Source organism: Sorex fumeus, unplaced genomic scaffold, assembly GCF_029834395.1.
Source record: "Sorex fumeus unplaced genomic scaffold, SorFum_2.1 ptg000022l, whole genome shotgun sequence".
NCBI classification, from domain to species: domain Eukaryota; kingdom Metazoa; phylum Chordata; class Mammalia; order Eulipotyphla; family Soricidae; genus Sorex; species Sorex fumeus.
The window spans coordinates 4,507,293-4,514,870 of NW_026606079.1; the positions used below are offsets into that span (position 1 = coordinate 4,507,293).

Genomic DNA, 7,578 nt, shown 5'->3' on the forward strand with positions numbered 1-7,578 from the left:
GCCACTGGGCCACCAGGGGGAATAGGCTGAGGCACAAAACCTATTCCCACCTAGGGTGGGTCAGCACCAGTAAACTACTGTAGGAACTGGATGCATTTCTGCCAAAAGCCGCTGGGTTTCAAGATTTGAGTCTCTAAGATCATGGCCATTAAGCAGCTTGATCAGGAGCCAGAAATGCCATCCGTGGATGGCAACTTGGGGTTTCGTTGGAATGGGGAGGAAAGGGCCGGAACAAAGGCCCCACGTCTCGTCACTGTGGGCTCAAACCTGACTGTCCAATGGCCTCTGGAGGATGGAGGCCACCAAGGGGAACAGGACAAGGCACGAAACCTATTCCCACCTAGGGTGGCCCAGCGCCTGTAACCTACTGCAGGGACCAGACACATTTCTGACAAAAGCCGTTGGGTTTAAGTCAAATCTTTAAAGATTTGTTTCTTAGTCTCTGGGATTATGGCCAGTAAGCCGGAGGTGGTTTGTGGGTGTGTCTCCCACATACCTAACTTTTGACCGTTTACTTTCTTGGTAAACTTCTCCCCAAGTTTTTGGGGTCTGGTCAAAGGCACAATAGCAATTTTGGTGTATCTGTAAGTCTGAAGGTGCCATCAGGCTGCTGAAGCACTCACCTCACAGATACAGATTGACCTGCTGGTGGCACCATACCTCCAGCGTGTCATATTTGAAGATACAGTTCGCTTCAATGTTGTGGAGGGTTTTGCCAACCTTGTCTTCAATGTACCTTATGGATTCCAGTCTGATGTTGAAGTCTTTAATCCATTTTGATCTTACTTTTGTACATGGTGTTGAGTAAAGATCTGAGACCATTTTTTGCGTATAGCTGTCTATTTTTGCCAGCACAATTTGTTAAAGAGGCTTTCCTTGCTCCACTTCACATTTCTTGCTCCCTTATCAAAGATTAGATGATCATATGTTTGGGGGGAGATGCCATATATTCAACCCTGTTCCATTGGTCTGCAGCTCTGCCTTTGTTCCAGTACCATGCTCTTTCTTTTTCTAAATTTTTATTAATGAAACACCATGAGGTACAGTTGTAGATGTACAAATTTTTGTGTTTGGGTTTCAGTTATACAATGATCGAGTACCCATCCTCCACCAGTGTCCATTCTCCACCTCCAATGCTCCCTGTTTTCCACCCACTCCCCTTCCCCCCATTCCACCCCACTCTTGTGGCAGGGCATTCCCTTTTGTTTTCTCTCTCCTTTTGTGTGCTGTGGTTTGTAAAAGAGACATTGAGTTTCAATTATGTTCAGTTCATAGTCTACATTCAGCACGCATCTCTCATCCTGGGAGGATTTTCCCCAAACCCTTTATTTGATGCTACCTTCTCTTTCTGAGCTACCTTTCCTCCCAGCATATGCAGCTGGCCTCCAAGCCATGGAGTGAAACTCCTGGTGTGTATCTCGGCTATTCTTGGGTGTTAGTCTCCATTTTGTTACTTTATATACCCCAGATGAATAAAATCTTTCTATGTCTGCCCCTCTCTTTCTGACTCATTTCACTTAGCATGATACTTTCCATGTAATAACACTTGTATGTAAGTTTCATGACTTCATCTTTTCTAACAGCTGCATAGTACTCCACTGTGTGGATGTACCGAAGTTTCTTTAACCAATCATCTGTTTTCGGGCACTCAGGTTTTTTACAGAGATTGGCTATTTTGAACAGTGCAGCAGTGAACATAGAAGTGCAGATGTCTTTTCGACTGTACTTTTTTGCCTCTCTGGGATATATTCCCAAAAGTGGTATTTCTGGGTCAAATGGGAGCTCAATTTCTACTTTTTTGAGAATCGTCCATACTGTTTTCCAAAAGGGCTGAACCAGTCGGCATTCCCACCAGCAGTGAAGGAGGGTCCCTTTCTCGCCACATCCGCGCCAACACTGGTTGCTTTTGTTCATTTGGATGTGGGCCATTCTCTGTGTTGTGAGATGATATCTCATTGTTGTTTTGATCTGCATCTCCTGATGATTAGTGCTGTAGAGCATTTTCTCATGTGCCTTTTTGCCATTCGGATTTCTTCTTTGGGAAATGTTCTGTTCATTTCATCACCCCATTTTTTGATGGAGTTAGATGTTCTATTCTTGTAGAGTTCAACCAGTGCTTTGTATATCCTTGATATAAATCCCTTGTCAGATGGGTATTGGGTAAATATCCTTTCCCATTCTGTAGATTGTCTTTGTATTCTGGTCACTTTTGAGGTGCAGACACTTCTTAATTTAAGATAGTCCCATTTGTTTATATCTGTTTTCCACAAGGGCTGAACCAGTCGGCATTCTCACCAGCGGTGAAGGAGGGTCCCTTTCTCGCCATATTTGCACCAACACTGTAGTGTCATCTTTGAAGATACCGTTAAGTATCTTCAATATCGTGGAGGGTTTGATCGACCTTGTCTTCAGTGTACCTTATGGATTTAGGCCTGATGTTGAGATCTTTAATTTATTTGATCTGACTTTTGTGCATGGTGTTATGTCGAGGCCTAAGCCCAATTTTTTGTATGTGGTTGTCCAGTTATGCCAGCACCATTTGTTGAAAAGGCTTTTCTTGTTCCACTTCACATTTATTGCTCCCTAATCAAAGATTAGATGTTCATACATTTGGCGTTTTGTGTACAGATATTTCACCCTTTCCATTGGTCTGCTGCCCTGGCTTTGTTCCAGTACCATGCTGTTTTAGTTATTACTGCTTTGTAGTAGAGTTTGAGATTGGGGAGGGTAATGCCTCCCCACGTCTTTTTCCCAAGAATTGCTTTAGCTATCCATGAGAGTTTGTTGTTCCATATGAATTTCAGGAGTGCTTGATCTATTTCTTTGAAGAACTTCATGGGTATCCTTATGGGGATTGCGTTGAATCTCTACAATGCTTTAGGAAGTATTGCCATTTTGACAATGTTAATTCTTCCTATCCATGAGTAGGGGATAGGTTTTCATTTCCTTGTGTCCTCTTTTATTTCATGGAGTAGCATTTTGTAGTTTTCATTGTAGAGGTTCATTATCTCTAAAGAGGCTGATTTCGAGGTATTTGATTTTCTGGGGCATGATTGTAAACGGGATTATTTTTTTCATTTCACTTTCCTCTCTGTCATTATTTGCATATAGAAAGGCCGTGGAGTTTTGGGCATTGATTTTATAGTCTGCGACTTTACAGTTCAAGTCTATTGTTTCTAGGAGTTTCTTGGTAGAGGATTTAGGATTCTCGAGGTATAGTATCATATCATCTCCGAATAGTGAGAGTTTGATTTCTTCCTTTCCTATCTGGATGCCTTTAATGTCTTTTTCTTGCCTAATTGCTAGTGCAAGTACATCCAGTACTATGTTAAGCAGAAGTGGTGATAGTGGGCATCCTTGTCTTGTCGCTAATCTTAGAGGAAAGGTCCTTAGTTTTTCCCCATTGAGGATAATGCTTGCCATGGGTTTGTCGTAGGTGGCTTTGACTATCTTGAGGAAAGTTTCTTCAAAACCCATTTTGGTGAGAGTTTTTATCATAAACGGGTGCTGGATCTTGTCAAAAGCTTTATCTGCGTCTATGATCATATGGCTTTCATCTTTACTTTTGTTGATATGATGGATTATGTTGATTCATTTCCGAATGTTAAACCATCCTTGCATCCCCAGGATGAATCCCACTTGGTCGTGGTGTATGATATTTTTTGATGAGTTGTTGTATTCTATTTATTAATATTTTGTTGAGGATCTTCCCATCTGTTTTCATCAGGGATATTGGCCTACAGGTTTTTTTTGTTGTTGTTGATGGTGTCTTTGCTTGCTTTTGGTATTAGGGAGATATGTGCCTCATAGAAGCTGTTTGGAAGAGTTCCTGCTTTTTCAATTTCCTGGAAAACCTTGAGGAGAAGTGCAAAAGATCTTCTTTAAATGTTGGAAGAATTCACTAGTGAAATCATCTGGGCCTGGGCTTTTGTTTTTGGGGAAGACTTTTGATTATCGCTTTAATTTCCTTGATATGAACGAATCTATTCAGGTTTCCCAGGTCTTCCTGGTTCAATCTTGGAAGATTGTAGGAATCCAGGAATTCATCCATTTCTTCTATGTTGTCTGGTTTAGTGGCATACAGACTCTCAAAGTAGTCTCTGATAATCTTTTGAATTTCATTGGTTTCTGTTGTGATGTCCCCCTTTTCATTTCAGATTTGGTTTATTAGGGTTCTCTCTCTCTCTCTTTCTTGTGAGTCTTGCTAGTGGTTTATCAATCTTCTTTCTGAAAGAACCAGCTCTTGGTTTCATTGACCTTTCTGATTGGTTTTTGGGGTTTTAATCACTTAATCACTTAACTTCCTGTTAGTCGTCGATTTGCTCGAGCGGGCGCCAGTAACGTCACCATTTGTCCCTGTCGCGTGCTAGTGTAGCCCAATGGCTTCATAAGGAGATACAGTACTGAGAGTGGAGGTTTGGGGTGAGAGGAGAAAAGATGTTAAAGTGACCCAGGAATGATGACAGATGGTCTGGAGCACAGGGGTGGTGCTAAGGGAGGTGATAGTGTGCACTGAAACTGCAGCTGCTAATCAGGGTCGAATAAGGGGATAGAGGGAGGGAAAAGAGTCCAGGTCGCAGGTTCGGCTTGTGGGTTATGGGAACTTGAAAACCATAGTGTGCAGTAACTGTACACTAATACCATAAATTGACATTTAAAAAAATTCTATCACTTATGTTACAATTCACAAATTTTTTTTTAGAATTGCCATAAAGTCTGCACAGCGATCTTGTTTACAGCACTGGCACTGTGCACCCATTGCCACAGAGCAGGAGTGATCGACTGTATCAGCATATTGAGCTTGTTTCTCCACGCATGGATGTGCATGTGGTATTTGCTCACTGCTTTACTGTTATAAGGATACTCAGTCTCACTCTGTAGATTTATAAGAAGACAAGTTGATAGCATTATGAAAAAATAACATAATAATGTTAGGAAACATCTAAGAAACAAGAATATTCTCATAGAACTGAAGTGCCAAACTCAAAATAAAGGTGTGAAAATTCAGATGCTCTTTTAAATTACCACTAGAGAGCAAAAGACTATTGTGCATTTGTCCCCTCTCCTTCAGGGTGAGTCTCGAAAGGTAAGACAGACGGTGTGGCATGTCCTGGTTGCAAGTCATTCTCAAAAGATAGAAACTGCAGGCAGTGAGCCACATCTATTCAAATGTAAACGTCCGATTTGGGTTGTTAGGCATTCGAATGAATCAATGCTCTTGGCCAAGTTTGTGTTGACAAGGACACCGACGCCTCCAACACCTCTTTTATCGCATGTTCCGAGGAACAATTCTTCTCCAGTGTCGAAAACGGCATGGTGAGATTCGTGCCTTCTTGTCTCGGTCAGACCAATGATGTCGTACTTGATCATTCGCGCTTGTACCATCAGGTCCTCGATGGATGTATCTGATGCTAGCGTACATGCATTGAAAGTACAGACGATCATTTTTGATCATTTTGCACACTGGTGGAGCCAAGTATCAGGTGATACAGGCACCACTCAGTATCACCCTGTTGACTATTATTATCATTGTCATTATTATTATTATTATTCATTTTTATTCCCTCTTCCTTCTTGCTTTGGGCTGGAGCAATAGTACAGTAGGTAGGGCGTTTGCATTCCACATGGCCAACTCGGTGTCTATTCCTCAGTCCCTCTTGGGGAGCCCGGCAAGCTACCGAGAGTATTCCGCCCCCACGGCAGAGCCTGGCAAGCTCCCCGTGGCATATTTGATATGCCAAAAACAGTAACAACAAGTCTCACAATGGAGATGTTACTGGTGCCCGTTCGAGCAACTCGATATACAATGGGAGGACAGTGCTACAGTGCTATTGATATTGAACCTTTAAAACTCGTTGAGTTCCCTAAGTGAAGAATTAATGGTGTACTTGTGGTTTTAAAGAGGAGATTGTGGAAGGTCCTCAGAACAGGAGAGCTGCTTCAGCGGGGTCACCATGTGAGGGGAAGGAGGAATATAGATTCTAACTCCCAGGTTTCGCTGCCTCTAGAGGGCAGACAGGATATTGAGGTTGATACACAATGAGAAATTCATTAAGAGTTACATCTGCAATGGTATCAGTATAGGGCTTCAGTGCAAGGAGCATCCCTGAGCACTGGGATGCGGTGTATCTTGAGGTACCAGAAGAGTGAGGGCTCAGGGAGGGCATCAGTGCTCAGGGTCCTGCCTCTTGTACTGCCAATGCACAAGACCTGCTTTCTCCTCTATAAGTTAGAGGGGTGGAGAGGAAATGGGAAAACCTGAATGTCCATTTAGTGAGTGGATGAAGGACTAGAGGTCAGCCCATCCCAGAGAGCAGGACTCCCAGGTGTAGGGTGACCAGGTGGAGGCTACCTGGCTGCAGGTTTGAGGGTAGAGATCAGTGGGCACAGAGTGTGTGTCTAAGGGCAGAAGGAAGGAGACACCACACAGCTGAGTGAATGCCAGGATTTCTCTTTCTGATGAAGACTCCCACCAGGAGACCAAGATAATCTCTAAAGGATGATTTTAATTTCTACAAGAGAATAATGTGCCCCTCAGGCCCCAGGGAAGTCATGGTAACATTAGTAAAACTACATGAGACAGAGAGTGAGACAAACTGCTTCTCATCCACAGTGGGGATGGAGGACTCAGAGCCACAAACCGCAGGACAAGGTACTCATGGCGTCATCTGAGAACTGAGGGGCAGGTCAAGCCTGATCTCCACAGAAAGATGATTCATCTGGTCATGAGCAACGTTTCCTCAGGGGTGAGTCCTGATAGCCTCCTGGGGGCTTGCACCCCTGAAACTCATCCTGCTTCCTCCTGCAGGTGGTTTATGTCAGGGCCCACAGGGCCTTCCCCTCACTGTGTCGCTCGCACAGTAGTACAAGGCCGTGTCCTCCTCCCTCAGTTGGTTCATTTGCAGAGAGAGCGTGTTCTTGCTGTTGTCTCTGGAGATGGTGAATCGGCCCTTCACAGAGTCCGCATAGTATGTACCACCACCAGTATTGATGCGTGAGACCCACTCTAGGCCCTTCCCTGGAGCCTGGCGGACCCAGTTCATATAATAGCTGCCAAAATTGAATCCAGAGGCTGCACAGGAGAGTGTCAGAGACCCCCCAGGCTTCACCAAGTCTCCCCCAGACTCCACCAGCTGCACCTCACACTGGACCCCTGCAAACACAAAGACATCCTGGTCAGGAAACTCTCCTCACACAAAGGATCTGCCTCTCCCATCTCTCCCATGCTCCATGTCTCTGTCACCCATGAGTTACCTCCTATCACAGCCACCAGGAGAAGCCAGCTGAGCCCACATGCCATGTTGGTTGTGTGTGAGTCAGGATGGAGCCCCTGGAACCCCTGAACTGACGCCTCTCCTGGAGCTGAGGCTGGGCTGGGCTGTTTTCATCACTGTGGAGAGTCTTATTTGCATATCCTCCTTCTCTATAAAAAGATCTCTTTGAACTGGTGGAGAAAAGGGAGGACTCCAGAGCAGGTGAGGGGTTCTGGGGGTGCCTGTGACCAGATTCAGAAACTCTGCTACTCCAGTATGCAATTGTTGCATAACAACCGATTTAATTGATATACTTTAATGTTTA

General features: G+C 44.1%; 1 non-coding gene across 1 annotated transcript; it reads left to right on the forward strand.

The window, feature by feature from the left end:
- The first annotated feature begins 5,446 nt into the window (after positions 1-5,446).
- Positions 5,447-5,547, forward strand: LOC130023298 (small nucleolar RNA SNORD67). Its single transcript, XR_008792446.1, has one exon. It is a non-coding gene; the product is annotated as a small nucleolar RNA SNORD67 (small nucleolar RNA).
- The last annotated feature ends 2,031 nt before the right edge of the window (positions 5,548-7,578 follow it).